The 22,520-nt window shown below is 42.2% G+C and overlaps 1 pseudogene; it reads right to left on the bottom strand.

The window, feature by feature from the left end:
• Window positions 1–414: 414 nt before the first annotated feature.
• On the bottom strand, window positions 415–20,373 carry LOC112070985 (rap1 GTPase-activating protein 1-like; annotated as a pseudogene).
• Window positions 20,374–22,520: the final 2,147 nt, after the last annotated feature.

Raw genomic sequence — 22,520 nt, 5'->3', positions numbered from 1 at the left:
TATATTTATATGTTATTTATGTATTTTAATCCCAGCCCCTGTCCCCACAGGAAGTCTTTTGCCTTTTGGTAGGCCGTCATTGTAAATAAGAATTTGTTCTTAACTGACTTGCCTAGTTAAATAAAGGTTAAATAAATAAATAAATAAATGGAACGGATCCATCAAACTATGCCTCCCATAAAACCAGGTCATGGCTAGAAGGGATGCAGCTTTTGTCAAATTAACGTAACATTTTAGCTAACCCTAACCKTTTTCCTAACCTTAACCTAATTCTCCTAATTCTGACGTTAATTTGACCAAAGCTGGATCCATTCTAGCCATGACCATAAAACCTTTATAAACAGACAACTTTAGGATACAGTAGTGAGTTAAACATAATACAATTCTCTGCAGAAAACWCAGTAAGACATCTGAATGAATCCAGGCTCTTTATTTCATATTTTGGCTATATTTACAAATGAAGGAAAACATATTTACAAGTWAATTTCTTACAGGAATGCACTAATAAAACAGAACACAAATACAATCTGTTGAATAGATCCCACTGAAGCAGTGTTCATACATTTTCTAAATAATTTATAATTTAAATTCCAGTAACCTGATGTGACAGTGCGGCATTGTGTTTTACTAGATCCCATTCTCCAATGTGACTATCCCATAAGCACAGCAACTCGCATAAAACAATAATATGCACATATAAGTAAGTGTACACCACTGGAGGGCACCATCACTCTGTTGAGTTATTGGAAATGTAGCTTTTTCTGTCTACACTGGACTAATGTGAAGACGGAAGAGTGTAGTCTAACATAAAGACATAGGTAAGGTTAGAAGTTGCGAGTAGTACCAGTATATCATTTATATTTGTAAAAAACTGCATCCGTCTCAGTCCTTTTCACGCATTGATACCATTTCTTCCCGCCTTGATGATGATGAGTTACTGACTCAATCATATTTTATGCTGATCTGGTACATGTGGCACAGTTATGTAAGAGGAGAGGAGAGAAGCCTCAACTTTTACAGCGCTCTACTTTTAGAGACTGGTGGTGGTTAGCCACATCAAATAACTTATTTATAGGACATTCCTTCAACGGTTTCATTCAGTTCAGGAAAATGATAAAGAGGTAAACAGTAGGCAACACACTTTTCATTGTTTAACTGTCACAAATGTTATGATGGCGTCTTTAAGTCATCTCTAAACAAGGATCTAGGGCAAGAGATGAATGTGTACAGTAACATTATTCACAAACTAAAGATCTAAGAATGAAATCATATCCAAAAGGCAGTTGAATATAAAAGCTATCAGGGCAATTTTAGTTAGATAGACATATACAGTTTCTGTTCAATATGTTCTCCATTCTAACTCTTTAGCTCAGATACCTTTCTTCACACATTTGTCAGCTCTGTCATGATAATGCCTTGTTCTCTTTTATTGAGCAGACAGTGTGGGATAGTTTTTGTTTATTTTAAAACATACTTTTCAAATTGTACATGCCACACACTGTGTTCATTTGGCAGTGCTCAACAGAAGAAACAGAGTTGTATGTAAATGTATAATGTAGAACCCCATCATGATTTTCACAAAAATAAATGTCATTGTCAGGTTACATTAGATTTGGCATGGAGTGGAGGGTAGGATTATACTGTATAACATGCACAAACTGTAGTATTCATCTCTGTACATCTCTCCCATAATATACTAGAAATATATCAACAGCAAATATACTGTATAATAATACAGTAGTCCCCCATCCCATCCCCAAATAAATAAATACAAACATATTTCTCCGCGGGTACTGATGGCAACACTTAGGCTGCAGGGTTTGTAATGTAGATTAGACCGGCAAACTAGCTGATTGGATGAACTAATACAGTACGTTATTCAATTCAGTTATGAATTACCCCTGTAGTCATCAACACATCTCTACATACCTGACCTCAGTAACCTGCTTGATACACAACAAAATAGACAACTATTTCTGTGGACAGAAAGTGCAAAGCTAAAATTGCCTGTTAGGTTACAATTACACAAAATGACGGTGGTTCACAATAATAATAATAAATCGGTAGCAGTTAGCAATGAGCATCCTGTGTGCAAAAACAGTGTGATCATATAACATATAATCTGAAACCATGCATTGTCCAATTACTGTCTGCTTCTGACCATGTTGATAAGGGTATAAATGAATAATGAAGCTATAGAAAAACTGCATTTTAAAGGTTCAAGGCTATATTTCCATTCTTTCTTGTTAGATGTCCATCTTCATTTTAATTTGCAGTATGAGCAGGTGAGGCTTGAAGTACATTGTATATTGTGATGACAATATCCCAGTTATTGTATATTGAGAAGAAAATATTCACTCTGTCAGAGCAACTGTTTTTGGCTCTACAGTTCTATACAGTAAGTTAAAGCTATGGCTAACACACATTACAATCACTTTACCTGAAAAATCACTAACACATTCAACTGCATTCAACATAACCAATAATGGACATTTAATTAAAAAGCACACATCTTTGTTGTTGGATATTTGGTATGTGAGATTGAATGGGTTCAATCAAATTGTCACTATAATGTACAATCCATACGACAACACCAACATGCCCCTAACAAAGTCACTGGCAAAGTCACCTAACAAAGTCACTGAGTTCAATGGCACTGTGGCTACACTGTGTGATCTGCATGGCTATATACAGTAGGCCTCAACAAAACTGAACCACAGGTACCATTTGTTCACTGGGACAAATAAACCTATTTACTTAATGGGTAACAAAAAGAGTGCTTCTGAAACACAAAGCCAGGCAGAAGATGTGTGTACAGACAGACAGGTAAGGGAGTGAGCAGAAATAAACAACACTGACTTCCTTCCCTGGCATGCCAGCCGCCGCCCACGCCACCGCCGGGGCTTCTGGGAAGGGGTGGTCTGGCCTCACTGACCAGCAGGCTGGCCAGGGTCCACCTCCTCATCGTCGTCATTGGTTACGGCGAAAGCCTGCGCTCGTCTCATCTCCCAGAAGGATTGTGTCTTATGGGAATGCTTTAGGGATAGGAGACATCAGACTCTTACTAAAGGCTGACAGCAAAATATAGAAATACATGTGAAAACATCATACAATGTTTTATGAGAATAAGCAATGCAGGTCTTGTTTCTTCTTTGGAGTAACCTTTAAAATATCATTGACAAACTTGTTCTATGTGCACGTACGGGTACTTATTGGAGAGAGAGACTCAAGACAGTATGAAGAAAGTGCTAACCTGCAGATGGACATCCAGGAAACAATCAGGTGGGAGAGGCTAACAGTTCTGGACAGGAAGGGCACACAGACAGAGATGCATAGAGAGAGCAAGGAAGAATTACACAACAACAGTGGTAACCACAGCACACAGCACTGATAGAACAGCAGATCAACTACAGTACTGCTTCAGAAGTACACTGCTTCAGAAGTACAACGACATCAGAAGTTACAATACCAGTGCATACAACACACAACAGAAGAATAATTCATGCAAAGGGAGAGAGCAGACATCCATTTAAAGTGTCAGGCCCAGACTCGGGATGGAGGATTTCATACCGATGAGGACTGATGATCCTGTGGCCGGTCCAGTTTGATACGGATTTCTGACCCTTTACCCCCATCAGGTTTACCAGGACCTGGGTAATAAAACACATGACCTGAATAGTGAAACTCCAGGATCAGGCTGCACTATGTGAGACATATAGCCTTCTCTGACTCAATACGGCTAGAAATCAGATATTCCTACATCATCAAACTGCCAAATGCTGACCTTAATTTAACCAGGTAGGTCATTTATTTGGATCTATTAGGATCCCCATTAGCCGACGCCAATGGGGAAGATCTTTTCTTTTACAAACACGACCTGGCAAGCAACTGTAATTGACTAACCTCATATGTACCTTATGCTCTCTTTTATGTATATTCTCAATCTCCACCCTGCCCCCTAGTCCCCACTGCCATCTCTCTCTCTCTCTCTCTCCTCTCACCTGGCGAGCAGCCTCGGCTGGTGGTGCTCGTGCTGCTCATACTGTCCTCCAGCCARGTGCTGTAGGTTAACGAGTCCCGCTTGTGGGGCGTCCCCGCTGAAGACAGGCTCTCCTGGGGAACACATACATGTTGGCAGTTAGATGCATGGCAAAACACACACAAACATTAGCATACACACACACGCACGCACACTCACCATGCCAGTGTCGTAGTCCTCAATGGCCTCTGTCTCATTCTCCTCCACCACACTGGCAAAGCTGCTGGCGTTGGAGGAGGAGCGGGAAAGGTCGTGACCCTCAGGGATAGACTGGGCCCTGTTGTTACAAAGAGCAAACCTACACCCTGAGTCAGCCTGCAACACTATGACAGAACCATGACTGGGTTATTGATACACCAATATAACTATACAATGAGTTACACATACACTGTCTAGAGAAGATGTACATATTTGATTGGCGCAATGTACGACTGACGTGTTTTTTGTTTGATCCCGCAGTATCCTTAAAGTTTGTGAATTTTGCAGCAAAACCGTATTTATTTTCAAATATTAGTTTGGTGATTCCTTTCCGTAATAACCAAGACCCGGAGACTAGCACTTTACCTGGGGGTGCGGCTTTGCCTGGTGGAGCTGAAATTAACATTCTCGAGGCCATCAAGCTACTAACGTTACACTCGGAGATAGTTGAAATGAAAACAGAGGTAGCTGCTATGATTGAGGTTTGAATACAATAGGTTTCTGATACTTTAAAAGCATATTTAACTCTCCTGCGAAACGAGACGGTGCCAGCAATCACATCACACAAAACAACAACAGAGTTGCACACTATGKCGATTGCAGCACTGGAGACCTCCACTACCAGTGTCTCTGACCTAACTACCTCCCTGGAGGCTGACGTCAAACGCCTGACTGCGGATCTGAAAAAGGTACAGGAGACCTGTGTGAACTTAGAAGGATTTTCTCCCGGCAGTAACCGGAGACTGGAATCAGTCCCAGAGTCAGCGGAAATGCCTCGCGCCACGGATTTCGTCTCCGGGCTACTGAAATAGGTTCTCGCCATGGATGAGAAGTCCCTGATTGATCGTGCCCACTGGTCGCTGCGCCCAATGCCCCGGGACGGTGAGAGGCCCTGTGACATCATTCTTTCCATGAGAAGATGTAGATTCTCTGACGAGCCCGCAATACCACTCTGAGCTTTCAAGGACAGAGCTTCTCCATCTACCAGGACTACTCCCCCACTGTGTCCAGGCAGCGCACAGCTTTCGGGCAGGCCAAACGACTACTACGGGACCATCCAGGTGTGAAGTACAGACTGCGATTCCCAGTCCGTCTATGGCTTTCTCATGATGGTAAAAACTACACCTTTCGATTTTCCAGAGGAGGCTATGGCTCACATTCAACGTCACATCAAGAAGTCTTGAATAAGCTCATAGATCAGAAACTGTTGCTCGCTAACTGTTGATAGTAAGTAAGTAGCCCACCTGTGGTATTCTTATGTTTAGTTATACTTGGACTATTCCTGTATAGTTCGGGAGTTGACGAACCCACTCAGGTTTATTTGATGTGATTTAATATTTTGGTCCAGTGTGCTTGCCTTAAAAGCATTCAGTCATTTTTATTTAATTTTATTAAGGGTTTACGTAATTCCTTTTTTTCCCATGCTGTCTCATTGACCTATTGAGTTAGTTTATGAATGGATGGGGGGAGGAAGGAGGTTGAATTGTTTAGTTTTAATGTTGTCACTGTCTTCTTTTTAGTTTCTTTTTCTGTAATTTTTTACAAATATCTTACACTGTACATTATTACTCTGAGACAAGTTGTCCTGGGGCTTTTGAGTATTCATTGCTTTTTCACTCTACGCTCTAATGACAGGGTTGTATAACGGGAATGCTCAGGGTGGGCAAAATAATACCATCAAGTACATTTCGTGGAACATCAAAGGGGCTAACAACCCTGTGAAACGTAAGAGGGTGCTGACACATTTAAAGGGTTTGAAGGCACATTTTGCATTTCAACAAGAGACTCACTTGAGGACTGGTGAGCAATGTAGGATTCGCAGGGACTGGGTTGGCCAACTGTTCCACTCAGACTTTCATAGTAAATCAAGAGGTGCTGACATTGTGGATGATAAATGTACTCCCTTTGTAGCTTCTGAGGTTATTCCTGATCCTAAGGGACGATACGTCATAGTAACTGGTAAACAGTTTTCTACCCTTCTTGTTTTGGCTAGTGTTTATGCCCCAATTGGGATGATACAAGTTTAATTTCTACCATTTTATCTGCTATACCCAATTTAGATTCCCATTTGTTGATTTTAGGGGGGGGATTTCAACTGTACAATATCCCCAGTTCTTGACAAGTTCTCATGAAGAACTACAGGCCCATCTAAATGTGCCCTACTTATTCAATCTTTTCTTCAGAAAAATGGTATGTGTGAGGCCTGGCGTTTCCTACATCCTACAGATAGACAGAATTCTTTTTTTTCTCATGTTCATCAAACATACTCCCGTATTGATTACTTATTTTTGGACAAAACACTTCTGCCTAACCTTCAGAGGTGTACTTATGAGAGTATTGTTATTTCTGACCATTCACCATTACTGCTTGAGCTAGACTTACCCCAGCAACCTCCTATGTGTTATCGATGGTGTCTTAACTCCATTTTACTCTCAGTTAAGGAGTTTGTCAATTTGATTTCTGCTGAAAACCCCTGCTGAAAACCCCAGATATCTCCTGCTCTTCTATATGGGAGTCCCTCYAAGCATACCTACATGGCCAAATTATTTCTTATACAGCCAAGAAAAACAAAGCTCACTCTCAGCGGCTTTGAGATGTGAGCGAAGCCAAGGCTACATTGGATCTATGCTACAGATCCTTCCTCTGATCTATATAAAGAACGCCAGCTACTCCAATCTGGATTTGACAAGGTCTCTACCAGACAAGCTGAACAATTACTTAAATTRTTTCTCTGATATATATGGCACTGTAATAGAGCCATCTCCCCTTACAGCCCTTTTTGGAGTACTGCCCATAGGTACCCCTCTGTCAAGAATTCAGTTGGACACTGTTGCTCTTACAACTCTTTAGCTAGACGGCTAATACTACAGAACTGGAAGATGGCAGCTCCCCCATCTTATAAATATTGGGTAGGAGATGTGTTGTGCTCTCTGAATCTATTTATTTTTCAATTCAATACACGTGGGAACTCCAAACTGTTTTATGATGCTTGGGCTTCATTCCGGTCTTACTTTGAACAGTCCACCCTCAGATGGCATTCTTATTAAAACAAAAATAAGTCTGTATTTGACACCCCTGTGACTTACTGGTTGGAGTAGCATTTCTTTGTGTTTCTTGGGGGAGGACATTGAGGTTGGTTGATGTGCCTATTGATTCTTATTGAARGTGACTTATGCATGCCTTATTCCTCTTGCCATGTCAGAGCCTAAAATGTGAGCTTGTTTTGCCCTGTTTATTATTTTGTTTACACTTACATTGTATAAAAAAAATATTTTAAAAAACTTGGAAACTTTAATTTTGGTCCAGTGGATGGTCAGTCTATGGCCATTACTGTCTGTGAGTGGTTCCATTACTCCACCCCTAATAGGCTGCTGGAAATCTGTCCTTTGGTCTGGAGTCCAAATTGGAGACATTTGGTTCCAACCGCCGTGTCTTTGTGAGACACAGTGTAGGTGAACGGATGATCTCTGCATGTGTATTTCCCACCGTAAAGCATGGAGGAGGAGGTGTTATGGTGTGGGGGTGCTTTGCTGGTGACACGGTCTGTGATTTAACCAGCATGGCTACCACAGCATTCTGCAGCGATACGCCATCCCATCTGGTTTGGGCTTAGTGGGAGTATCATTTGTTTTTCAACAGGACAATGACCCAACACACCTCCAGGCTGTATAAGGGCTATTTTACCAAGAAGGAGAGTGATGGAGTGCTGCAGCAGATGACCTGGCCTCCACAATCCCCCAAACCTCAACGAAATTGAGATGGTTTGGGATGAGTTGGACCGCAGAGTGAAGGAAAAGCAGCCAATACGTGCTCAGCATATGTGGGAACTCCTTCAAGACTATTGGAAAAGCATTCCAGGTGAAGCTGGTTGAGAGAATGCCAAGAGTGTGCAAAGCTGTCATCAAGGCAAAGGGTGGCTATTTGAAGAATCTCAAATATAAAATATATTTTGATTTGTTTAACACTTTTTTGGTTACTACATGACTCCATATGTGTTATTTCATTGTGTTGATGTCTTTACWATTATTCTACAAAGTAGAAAATAGTAAAAATAAAGAAAACCCTTGAATGAGTAGGTGTTCTAAAACTTTTGACCAGTAGTGTAGTTATTTCTTATTTTTTTGGTTTTCAAGTTGAGTATATTATTTATATTGTTTATTGTGTTGTCTCATTATGTGTGTAAAACTGAATAAACTGAGTTAAAAAAAATATGTACATATTTGAGGTTACTTTGGTGTACCTAAATCACATTGTCCTGGTGATGTTGAACTTTCATGTTGATATGACGATTACATTTGAATGTGAATCATCATATTGGCCTATATCTGGAATTGCATCTACTCACATGTTCTTTGTGGTGAGCACCTCTGGTGAGCTCTGATTGGAGGAGTTCTCAGACTTGGGGTCCTGAGTCACGTGGCCACTGTCAGGTGTCTTCTGTGTTCCAGGTAAACACTCCCTACTGCTGTGGCTGCTGCTGAGAGGGGAGGGAACAATGCTGAATAAGAAGGGCAGGAGGGTACATACCAACAAAGCGACAGGGCATTGGACACAAATACAGGGACGGGGTATCAGAGAGAAACACAGAGGCATAGTCACTAACATATCAACATCATGTTTACAATATTCATGTCTCTGAGTTCTGAGTTCACACTCACATTTTCTCGTGGACTTCCTGGATGTTCTCGATGCCGATGGCACTGCTGCGCCTGGAGCTGAAGGGACCAGACTTCTTCCTGGTTGGACTCTTCCCAGGGATGATCAGAGACTGAGAGGGCAGGGGTAAGAACAACCAGTGAGAACCATGACATCCCTTCTATCACAATAACAGCCTATCAATAGCCCAACATGGCATCTGTGTCTACTGTCAACGCTAAGGTTATTGCATCATTATGCGCTGTTCCTTTTTCTGTTAATGCTATTATGTTAGGTGCTATTATATATCATCACTTGTATTTTCAAAATGCCGTAGCTTTTAAGGTACAGGATCATCGTTGAACTAAATAGTGAGAGTATAGACCATCTACACAGGAAAAATACAAGAGAGTTCATCATTATTATCAGACTACAGAGTAATGGTACTCGTGGCTTGGAGTTGAAGCTAACACAGATAAGAAGACGTTAGAATATTAGGTTTAGCTTCAGCTAGACTAGTGAGAGCAGAGCAGAGCATGAGATGAAAGATGGATTCTAGCACTCCAGGGCTTACCACTAAAATGTGCTTTCTGACTGAACGCTTTGTTCACTCAATCTCCCTTTGTAAGCTTTCAAAATAAGGACTTGAAAAAGAGCTTTTATCTCATGTGAGCTTCAAAGAGCTTGAGGATCATTTCAGTTCTCTTTTTGGGGGGGGGTGGGGTCTCTTAAACCCATAAATATTCATAGTTTTAAACAAATGGAGAATTAGCTAAACAAGAATTACATGTTGAGCGATACGTGTGGAGAGTACAGAGGGGGAACACACAATACAATYTAACGTCAAAACAAGGAAATATGCAAGACAACACAGACTAGTGAGGTGAGGGCCAAGGGGAGGTGCTACAGCATCAAACTGACCACGTGTCTTTATGCAGTGATACGAAACATTATTTGTGCTAGCGTTGTGTCTTCATCTGATGTTACGTGGATCAAAGACTAATGTAAAGTGTGTGATGTGGTTCAAACAGTTGAGAGAGACAAGAAACTTCACTTGTTTCAGTAAAACTACAGCTTAAAAATGCTGTATGTGTACAATACTTTATAGATGCAACCTCCTCCTCAGAAAGTCATACATTTCACTAGACGAGGAGTTGTCCTTTTGCATTGATGGAGTGTTTGCCCTGGAATCCTAATGTTATGGTTCACTGATCAACCACAGGAAAAGTGTTTGGTCACGATGCAGTGGAGTCAAGTAGAAAAAAAAGAGACAGAGGGGAGGAGTAGTAAGGAGGAAGTAGTTAGAATTAGATATGAACCTCTTCTACTGTTCCTATCCCTATGGCACTGCCTCGACGGCCATATTTACTGGGACTTTTCCCTGGGACAAGCAATGACTGAGTCAGAGAGAGAGAGAGAGAGAAAGAGAGAGAGAGCGAGAAAGAGAGAGCGGGAGAGAGAGAGAGAGAAAGAGAGAGCGGGAGAGAGAGGAGATAAAAACCCCATGAGACTTCATGCAGCAAGTTATGTTAATAAAACAAAATACATTAAAGCACATGTTACAGCTGGAGGTTACAAATCAAAGCGCAGTAATAAAACAGAGACCGAGAAAGAGACTTTGGGCACCGTGGGTGCGACACAGGCAGTGAAACGAAGAGAAGGACAGAAAGGGGATAGAAGAACACAGCAGTACATACGTTACAGGGTAAGAGAGTACAACAGACAGGAACATGAAGAAAGCCTCCAGTGCTGTCAGATACACGTTTGAAAAGCACTTGTTGTTTGTGTTATGCTTTGAATGATCAATAAGTCATATTGGGTATCATTGAGCCTGTCCTTTTGATGTGAAATCTTGGACTAACATTTGTGTGGCTTCAAGAGGCTATATAGTAGACAATGATCTTGTGAGTGAACAAATTAGCTTCCTCTTAGATTTGTTATAGAGGTGTTATAATGAATAAAATAATATCCTACATTTCATTAACAAAGTTAGTGTCAGTGAAATACTACACCCCACATATACAGAATTTCACATACATTATTGAGACAATCATAAACCAGAAACCCCCCTTTGATAATGTCACTGGAGTGTCAGACATATCATTCAATCTGTCTGACAAATGCCTCAGAAATACTCACCATGTACGCACTAAACATCACGTACACACTACATACTCCCCTTGAACTCTTATAACAAGCAGGCGTGTTCTTGATATAAACATCACAGAGCATCAAGCACAAGCTGGAGCTGGCATGTACACAGAGCACACAGTGCAGGGAGCGTTTCAGATGCAATGCATAGGCAGGAGATTTTCAAAATGAAAACAATTTTAGAATGCATTCAATGTTAAAAGCACCTTTGATCCAAGGTAACTCACCGGACTACAAATATCAACGCAAGGCTCAGTTGTGAGTGTCTAGTAACTCTAGCTTATAGAGGTTGTGTGAGTGAAGACTTATCTATTTCTATTGTGTGAGAGGTTAGTGAGTTAGGCAGGCGTGTGAAGAGGCAAGGAATGGGCTCTATCAAGGGTTTCTCAGGGAAGGGAGAGAGAGCGTCGCTCATCTCACTCAAGACCAGAGCTGTCAGTGGGACTGTTACTTTAGTGTACTTACTATCCCTGGGAATTTGGGACTCTCAGGTGGGTTGTGGGTAAAGTTGACGCTGAGACTAGTGGAGACAGTGAGTGGCTTCTTGAAATTGAGACCCATGGCATCCATAGACTGGCTTCTGCTGCGAATCACCCGCTACAGAGACAGACGAGGAGGAGACACGTTGAGCTGGGTCTAACACTGACTAACTCTAACTAACCACTTCAGAGAGAGAGACAAGGAGGAGACACGTTGAGCTGGGTCTAACACTGACTAACTCTAACTAACCACTTCAGTCAGAGTGAGAAGGACAAGCGAGGAGAAAGACACTGGAACTACAAGATACATAACCCAGTAAGTTCCCATCAAGCACTAAGGTAGTTGCAAGGAGAAACACTAAGCTTGTAACCCCCAAGGGGACTCAGGGGCTGAGTCAGTGTGGGTGGGCGGGTGGGAAGAGAAGGCGGGGTTGTAGCGCAGTGATGGAGATATCTGCCTGCTTATGTGTCCACACTAAACACCAGTCAGAGAGCATCCAAAACCAATGAACCCAGAGTAGCCCTGTAGAAGAGACCTGGCTGGAGGTAGAGACAGAGAAGCAGAGATAGAGCATCTGATGGAGACAGAGATACATGACTGTATTCCCATTGTCAGAACTAGTATTGTATGTCTCTGGAAAGGTGAAACAGAGAAGGAGATAAAGCCAGCGTTGTCACAAACACAGGACATGCTGCAGAAAGAACACACTACAACATATGAAGCCTGACATTGAGAAGCTGGTGAGCCATTCATTCAGTAAGCCCACAGAACAGAGCAGCAGAGCACAGAGACAGAGCTGTTCCCCAGACAGACTAATGGAGATTGATCAAGCATTTTACTCCAGTGTCCTGTATTATTTATGGACACCACCAGACAAACAACAACCTGTACAACCAAGAGGGAACAGCAGAGAAATAGTGAAACAACTGTCACTATAAGATAGTAAAGGTTCTCTGTTTTAGTTTCAGTTTCACATTCAATTCAAACTGATTTGAAACTGCATTATGTGCATCTATAACTGTATAACTATTGTGTCACAAGTGACATATTCAGGAACAAGTGTTGATGTGTAAAAACACATTAGTCAGTGTATACTAAGCCTACTGCCCCAAGCCTTTTCCCAGCTGTGCCAGGTTACCTTAAAGGACTCAAAGAAGCCCCCTCCTCCTCCGGACCCGTTCTCCATCTTATCCTCGTCTCCTCCCAGACCCATCATGGCCTGGCTGTTGATGTGTAACTCCTCATACAGCGTCTCCAGCAAGGCGGACCGCGTACGCTCCTGATCACACACACGCATAACCACACACACACACACACACACACACACACACACACACACACACACACAACACACACACACATAAGTACACACACACACACAACACACACACACACACACACACACACACACACACACACACACACACACACACACACACACACACACACCACACACACACACACACACACACACACCTAGTTAAAGTTACAAATTCCCAGAAAAGCATTCACAGATGATAAGTAATGGTAGGTGTCAATACCTTGGCAGAGAAACACTGAAAACACTGTCTGCCCCCAAAAAATTTCTGAAATTGAAAACCATGACTGAGAAGGAGAATAACTCACCTCCAGTTTTGGCAAATTTCTCAGCTTTGTAGCAGCATACTCAGCGTTGATGAGCTTAGTGAAGAGGAACTCCTGGAATTCTGGACCCTGGGATAAAAGAGGAAATGAACTGAATGACAGACAAGATGATGGAGAGGGGAGAAAACACTGAAGCTGACCAAAGTCCACCGGAGTTGGGATTGTAGTTGGACCAATCTCACTTTTCTAAAAACGGCCGGGTTCTGCAGGGAGGTCCAAAGAAGGTACGTCATCTCGAGCTGTCACCGACACCTAACAGGTGACCATCAGATGTGCCATGAATGGTGATAATATGTGTGTGGTATGATAGTTTGGTGGGCGACATGAGACCGTCTATGTGTTTATTAATGAAGATCAGGGACGAATACAGCACCTTGTACAGTACTTTGTCAGTACAGGCGTTCTCCCACCTGCACCACACGTAGGCATGGAGGAAGTTGGAGGCGATCATATCTGGTACGAGAGGGTTGTACTCTCCTCTGGACACTATGGCCACGATGTCGTTCCCTATGTGCCTCTTTCTCTGCAACTGCAACACAACACAGCAACTTGTTTAAAAAAAAACTTCTGCATTCATATCACATGCAATGGTCAAGAACATGTGTGTGTGTGTGTGTGTGTGTGTGTGTGTGTGTGTGTGTGTGTGTGTGTGTGTGTGTGTGTGTGTGTGTGTGTGTGTGTGTGTGTGTGTTGTGGTGTGTGTGTGTGTGTGTTGTGTGTGTGTGTTGTGTGGTGTGTGGTGTGGTGTGTGTGTGTGATGTGTTTGTGGTGTGTCTGTCTGTCTGTCTGTCTGTCTGTCTGTCTGTCTGTCTGTTCTCTCCTCTCACTCGCTCTCCCCTCTCCGTCCCTCTCTCTCACAGCAGATGAGCCAGGACAAACAAACACCTGGGGAAATGTTGCTGCTCCACCATATCAACTTGGACAACAGCTCTGATTGGCTTTACTCTCAATCGGCTGCAGCGGCTTAAGACATTGTTTGTGTATGAGTCCGGATAAGGTGTCTGTCTGTGTTTGAGTTGTGACACTTCCCCTGATGAGCGAAGACTGAGAAAGTGACTCATGTAAGACTGGACTGAAATATATATACGCTGCATGAATGTTTCCATGATGTTTCCAATCATAATGGATCATATGAATACCAATACTCATGTCCTACAGCCATCTTTAAAACGTGATCCATGACAGATGATGACAGTCTGCATCAAATGTATAGAGCAGGAGAGGTAGAGCAGGGGAGGCTGGTACAGTACCTGTTGTGTGTCCCCCTCGGTGTAAGGCAGCTTGGTAGACACATGAAACATGATCTCCTTGTTGCGGTAGTTGTGGTAGACGGACTGAGAGCCTGTCTGGCCGTGGATCACGTCCAACCCACCACGAAACCTAGACCAATAGATAGGACCACTCAGTGAAACCTGCCTCTTTCTCAAATACACTGTTCAGGATATCCATACAAGATCCTGGTTGTTTGATATTGAATGAGTATATTAACAAGTTCTTACCCTTTAAAGTCATGCAGCTCGACCTTCTCCCCCAGAAACTCTAGGAATTCAACAAAGGCAGGACTTTCGGCACTGTTTCCAAACAACTCTACTTCTGATGTCTGCAAACAAGGATTTTGTAGAGGTTAACGGCAGTCATACATTTGAAGAAAAACACTGCCATTGACTAAAGCACTATGAGGATTACATAACCTATTATCATGTCATATATATGAAGGTCTCATGATGACATACTTGAGAAGATGTAAGTTATTTGCTGTATTGTGAATACTATCATTATTATGGCTAATACAAAACTAGAATAATGAGTGAATAACAATAACACTTTTGTCCCTGATCCCAGAATACACAGAAAATAGGGAGCTGTGTAAAAATCTAACTATACTTCAGGACCCGTCAACAAACATCAAGACAAAACACTGTCAACAACACTTGCATTAGAAAATCTATAGTGGCGTCTGACAGAAGTACCCTTAGCATCCATCAGCATAATGCATGATTAGCATTGGGCTTAACTACAAACGTACAGTACAGGCAGCATGGTCAATCATACTATCACACCGTTCTCATTTAAAACAGTTAGATCTCTAAGGTGCCTGGAGGAAGGAAGACCAAGCTTTCAATAAACGTATAGAGGATGCGAAGATCATGAGGTGAGGGTTAGTTTATCACTCCTGGCTGTCAATTACACAGCTCTGTGAGATGAGAAGACAGGAGAGGCCCTTCACTTTGACGGACGAGAGAGAGTGCTTTTGTCTCTCTAGTGAGTTTGTTTGTGCTGTGACTGGAGTGGCTCTGTGTGTGTGCACACACATCTATGAGTGAGGTTGAGAGGGACCACTCAGATCTTTGTTTGCCCTCTCTCCCTCCCACCCTCCCTCTCTCCTTTGCTTTTCTATGTGTATTCAATCCCCAGTGTTTCTCCTGCATGTTAATGTCTCTCTGGGTTGTGAGGAGATGGTTATTGAGGCCCCTGGAGCCTCTGTGAGATGGAGCCTATATCTGCTGAGTGTGGTCCTCTCCTTTAGAGTTTAAAGGTCAAGGATGTGGAGCTCCACTCCCTAGGCTCCATGAAAAGATACAAGGGCCCTCTATTGAGGCTCCAGTAGCTTATCAGTAAACAATAGTGTTGTGATTGTAATGAGAAGGAATACTGAAGAGAAACATATAGTTGACTTAGGCTTAGAGAGACTATATGAATGTAATGGGGGAGGAGTATAAGCATTAAAGGGAAACTCCACTAAAAACATGTTTTTTTAATTAGTCCACTGTTGATACAGTCACAAAATGTTGCTTAATCACCCTTTAAGCATATTAATTTTCTTATGAGAATTGCAAGAGAGGGTACTCATGTTAATGAACTAACTTCAGGACTCAGTCAGTACTTGAGTTCGGCCTGATGATGATTTGATGTGCTCTGTATTTAGTGTTACCAATAGTTTTAACTGGTCTTGATGTACCAAGGCTCACCTGTCCAAACTTCTGGTAGATGACTCCAAACTTGAAGTTGTTGCTAATGACATGTTCATCAAAAGTGACGATGAGTCTTGAAGCCTATTGACAGATCACAGATTGAATGAATAGTCAGAATCAGATGTTAACTATCCATGTAAAAGGTAGATTTCTGTTGTTAAATATCTCAGAAGTAGAACACTTCAAAACACAAGGCTTACCTTTGGGTAAAGGGCAGGAAAAAAGCGATCCACATTCACTTCTTCACAGACAAGCTGTCAAAAAGAACACATGAAATCATGGACGCTTTCATCAAGTGTCATTATGATACTATTATGACACTGCAACTTTTGAACATGTGTTTTGATAAACTGTTCCTAACCATGCTCTCACCTTGGCCATCTGCACCACGTTAGGGAACTCCGTGAGACAGGATATGGGGATCACATCATGATAGGTCTTCAGCTTGGTCCTGGTGATGACAATCATAACAACATGTTCTCACGATGATCATAGTGATGCAACACTTCTGTCCCTGCGTCCGTATCCCTCCACCCACCCACTGACCTAAATAGTCCATCTGTCACATCATGCGGATGAGGAAATGACAGTGCGGTGTTTTCACTCTCCCTCTGGCTTCATGACTCCTATGACAGGACTATCAGTTGGAGAATGGGATTATATAAACACCAGGGAACGACTTATATAAACACTGGAAGTGAATGGAAATTCTAATTTGAGCAGCTTTCCATTGATTACAGCAGAGCTACAACTGTGCATTACTCAGCTGTAGAGATACAGACTTCTGTAAACAGAATCAGTATGTTTACAGTCTAGTACTGTATGTATACACAGTGTCCTGATAAAGGAGAACGTGGGGATGGAAGGGGAGGAGGGGAGAGGGATGAGAGCCAGCAGAGAGAAGGATGTGATGATGATGATGCTGGTGGTGGGGGTGGTGATGATGATGGTGGTGGGAGGCTAAGGTTGTTTTACCTGAGCATGAGGCGAAGGTGTTCCTGGTCTCCGATCTCGTCATACTTCAGGGAGAACACCAGATGTCCCAGAGCGCCGTCCACTGAGTAGTAATTAAAGTGCTCCTGGTGACGCAGCACAAGCACACAGTCAGCCGAAGAGACCATTTTCTCTCTCAAATTGCACACACAAGCGCGGTTACACACACACACACACACACACACACACACACACACACACACACACACACACACACACACACACACACACTTTTAATTAGTTCATTAACAGTAGGCTTTCTGTGCCAGGCAACTGCTGCTATTCCATTCAGAATCTTTCCTCACCTCTATGAGCAGACTAAATGTGTTTCCTATTACTCTGGCTGGTGTAAAACATGTGGCAAAGCCTAATGCATCTTCATTATCTTCATTATCTTCATTAGCACCAGTCTCTGAAGTGTCAACCGGCACGATAAGTTGCTCTTATTAGGTTACCAGGTGGGATTGTTCTAACCCTCATTCACTTTCATTACTGTAATGAATAGCAATGGACATTGATTGTAAAACACTTACCCATATGAGTTATGGTCTCTCCATACTAGTAGAATGCCCTTTGGGCTGCAATACGTTGTGTGAAAGGTGCTTCATAAATGTTTTGTACCCACATAGCCTTTTTCATTCATTTAAAGCCACAGTGCTTGTTTTTGTCATATTATTGTAGGGGCAGTTGGAAGTGATTGGAAGGACAGGGGGGATGAAGGAGAAGACAAAGTACAGAAATGCTGAAATGAAAACTCCTTCACAACAGTCCCAGTGTTCAGGCTCACCTTGCCCAGAAAGTGCTTTCTGTAGATCTTGGCGGTGCAGTTACTCTCCAGCTTGTTGCGTGTGGTGGGGGACAGAGGCTGGATCTGGTCTGGGTCAGTACTATCACTCAGCTCATGGTTGTTCCCCTCGATCCAGTAACCCCCAAACTGAGGTAGCAGAATCAGGGGGAACCCGCTCTTTCTTTCTAACACCTGGTTCACAACATGGAGATGAGCACAGAGAGGTTGGGGGCTTTTTGCCCAAGCAGTGTGATAGTGATTTCTAATGAATTCTGAAATATCAACCATGAACCACAAATACCCCAAATCCATGTTACTGGTGAAATGACTGCATTTAAGTTGAGTCTGTACATACCTCATGGACACTGGGGTAAGGAATGTAGTCCTCCTCAGTCTGCAGAGAGAACAACACAGACACACCAAGTAAGACATTTGTCTCTCAGTAGTCTTCAGTGATACTACTAATTGAATGATGTGATGCTGTGTGACCATTAAATCCAAGCCAAAGTGCCTATCAGCTTTGATACAGACAATGAGGCTGCGGGGATGTGATGATTATATTACTCTGTAACATTTATTATATCCTTATAACCATGTTAGTTTATACATTATTAGATATGGAGGGCTGCTAGATTTGAGCATTTGGAGTGCTGTGGACTGTAAGCATGGACAACATTTTTCTCTTGTCAGCAGTCAGATACAGAGAGATATGAGGAGCAGTAAGACAATGGAGGTACTGTGTGTCAGTGTGAGAGAGGTCTTGAGAGCCAGCGTACTTTGAGTGGGGGAGGAAATGTGCATCGCTGCTCCTCCATTCTTTTGCCCTGAGAGAGAGAGAGAGAGAGAGAGAAGAAAAAAAGAGAATGCTAGTTACACATGATAGCTGATGTTACAGTCCAAACCCAGGTCATCAGAGGTCCAGAGACGTTCATCATTATTACTGATTCACAACCGTGTCGTACATCTTATCTGACAGATTAGTTACATTTGAATCCACAGTTCCAGAGGGAGTAACAAAGTACAGGGATGACTAATCATATTATCAACAGACTAAGAGGTAACACAGCCATCCATGTGTGTAATACAGAAAGTGGGCAAAAGAGCAAAGGGATGCAGAGTGAGGAGTTGGAGAGAGATAGAGAGTTAGGTAAGGAGATGCATAGAATTAATTATTCTGTGAAAAGAGCAGCCAGTTAACCTGAAAGACAAAGGCATGGATGCAGTAATAAGACCTTTGGGACTGTGTCACTTATAAAGACTTGGCATACGGACAGTATGAGGCCTGAATACCCCTAAAACACAAGTGGAGTGTTTGTTCCTCAGTCCATGAGTGTGTTCAGATACTGGCTACAGACATGTGGGTAAAGGACTGACCATGTGAGGGCTGTGAGTCTGTCTGATATGATGGAGCTGATAGGTGCTGCTGTCTGTTTGATATGCTGTCTGAGATAGAGGAGAGGAGGGATTCCTGGAGCACTTGGCAAACAAACTGATTATCTTCTGTTCAAAGACATGCCTTTACACATAACTCTGTCAACAGAGCATAAAAAACCCTTTTCTTCAAGTCCATATTTGGTTTCCTTTTCTCATAATAATCTTGAAGTAAAACATCATAAATAGAGATGAACATCACATATTAATGTTGATGCTGTTACAGTAAGTACTATAAAGTCATCTGTTAAAGTAAAAATGTACTTTCAGACAGTGTAAAAAGGACACCCTGTTCCCCAATTTTTAGTAGTGTATCAAACACGGTCTTATCTTGTGTTGTAGTAGCGCAAAGGCTGTCATGTTAACCTATATTCCTCTATTTTGGGTAGGGAGGATGGTAATGGCTTTCAAAGGACAGAGGGTTATCGGGTGTTCTTTGAAGCAAGATAATTAGCAGCGCGGGAGGCTGGGTAGAAGTATCATAAGTATCATCTGTCCAGACATATCACCCCTGACATCTTTCCTTTAACACGGTCTTACCCAGCCCTGCTGACCCTGAGTACAGAGGTAAGACAAGCCATTGTTACTGAAATGCAAAGCCAACAGAGCTCATAGATACTAATTCACTGGTTAGTGACACTGCCTTGCTTGGAAAGCTTAGGTTAGATTTTTAAAAAGCAACAAAAATAAATCCAATATACCTTACCTGCATCTTCTCAATCATTTCAAATAAATCTGTGGTCTGGAGAGAGGAGAAAGTGGACATGAATTAAACTCTATGATAGTTGCTGTATCAGTGTTAGAGAGGGACATGTTCCAATGTCTGAATACTGACTGTGTGAACTCTGTACTATAACATACGCTTTCATAGCACCGTCACACAATTCATTTGTTATGCATTAGTTCTCCACGGCATTACACATCTGGCCCTGTTGAAACACACACTCGCCTAAGTTTTTTTCCCTCAGAAGTGAGACTCCTCTTCTACTGGAATATTCCTTTTAAAAGGGTGTTTACATCTCAGAGAGCAACACATACGTAAAATCACCAGCGTGGTACTCATCAATTGATACAGTATATTAAAGGGCCTGGGCTGTGAGCCTGAATGGAGGGACTCACCCCATCTCACAGAGAGAGTCAGTCCAAGCCACATCTTTCTCCCACTGATGATGACACCAGTTAAGACAATGTTCCATGACAATAACAACAAGAACATGACACTCTACTGTATGTCTGAGATATACTGTATTGCCAAGAGGTACAGTATATAGTCTGACACAAAAAAGCTTCTAAGACAGATGCCTGTCATGTTGGGTTGTAAAGCCATACGTTAGGAGTCGGTCTGCATCATGCTCGCTCAGTCGGTCTGCATCAGTCTTCGGCAGGTTGCCAGTACACCATTCATCAACATKAAAAAAACTACAGTTTGGAAAATGCAGCATTATTTAATATGTAGACCATAAGGACGTCATGTGCTCTCTAAACCGTTCAGCTGGCCAAACTGTTTTGTGAATGTCATTGTTTTCGACAGTGTGTTTTCCAGGCCAGTGATGTTTGTCTGTAGGGTTTGTACTAGTTTGTACTGTAGCTGACATCTGTTGTTTGCGTATAGCGGAGGACTTTACTCATACTCACCCTGAACACTCAGACCATGTAGTACTGTACACAAACGGTTTGGTCAGCCTTGAGGGAGTGTGCCTTTTGGCTGGACAGCTTCTTTTGACAAACAACACATTTGAGACTGGAATTATCATACTCTTTAGATACTGAGTAACAACCTTAATCAACGCTACAATTTAAAAGAAATAAAACGTTACAATTACAATCACATGTTATGTAGGACTAAAACGTCCCAGTAGAATTTAGTCATCCTCCATTTCTTATCAACACTTTTACTGGACCTTTTGACAGATTCCATCTGTGTGAACTAATCCACCCCTCCCTGGTTGAAGTTGACCGTGTTCCATACTCAACACTGACTGACCTGCTTTTCAAAACTAAAGCACGCTCATTCATGTTTTAACTGATTAACCACAACAATGAATGTATCTCCATGTAACAACATTCCCTCACCATTTCGCACGCTGAGAAGTTAGGACAAGTTGCGTTTTATTTCTTTTAAATTGTAACGTTTTATTTCTTTTAAATTGTAGGGTTGATTAAGGTTGTTACTCAGTATCTAAAGAGTATGATAATTCCAGTCTCAAATGTGAACGGTTTAGAGAGCACATGACGTCCTTATGGTCTACATACTAAATACAGAACTGTTAGCTACTACTACATACTGAACTGTTTGCTGCTACTACATACAGAAATGTCAGCTGCTACCACATACAGAAATGTCAGCTGCTACTGCATACAGAACTGTCAGCTGCTACTACATACATAACTATCAGCTGCTACAGAACTGTCAGCTGCTACTACATACAGAACTGTCAGCTGCTACTACATACAGACTTGTTAGCTGCTACTACATACATAACTGTCAGCTTCTACAGAACTGTTAGCTGCTACTACATACACAACTGTCAGCTGCTACTACATACAGAACTGTCAGCTGCTACTACATACAGACTTGTTAGCTGCTACTACATACATAACTGTTAGCTGCAACTATATATAATTGTTAGCTGCTACTACATACAGAACTGTCAGCTGCTACTCCTTCATACCGAGGCTGTTTGCTCTACTACATACAAAACTGCTAGCTGCACAGAACTGTCAGCTGCTACTACCATACAGAACTGTCAGCTGCTACTAGCCTACACGAACTGTTAGCTGCTACACATACTGCAACTGCAACTTATACAATCTGTGCTGCTACTACATACAGAACTGTTCAGCTGCTACTACATACAGAACTGTTCAGCTGCTACTACATACCTGACTGTCGCTAGCTGCTACTACATACAAGAACTGTCAGCTGCTACTACATACAGAACTGTCAGCTGCTTACTTACATGACAGAACTGTCAGCTGGCTAACTACAGTACAGAACTGTCCAGCTGCTACTAACATACACGAACTGTCAGCTGCTACTACAGTACAGAACTGTCAGCTGTTACTACATACAGAACTGTTAGCTGCTACTACATACAGAACTGTTAGCTGCTACTACATACGAACTGTAGCTTCTACAGAATGTTAGCCTGCTACTGACATGCTACTACATACAGAACTGTTAGCTGCT

Source organism: Salvelinus sp. IW2-2015, unplaced genomic scaffold (genome assembly GCF_002910315.2).
Source record: "Salvelinus sp. IW2-2015 unplaced genomic scaffold, ASM291031v2 Un_scaffold1482, whole genome shotgun sequence".
NCBI lineage: Eukaryota > Metazoa > Chordata > Actinopteri > Salmoniformes > Salmonidae > Salvelinus > Salvelinus sp. IW2-2015.
Note: the sequence above shows the minus strand (reverse complement) of the source record. Positions and strands in the feature narration are given on the sequence as shown.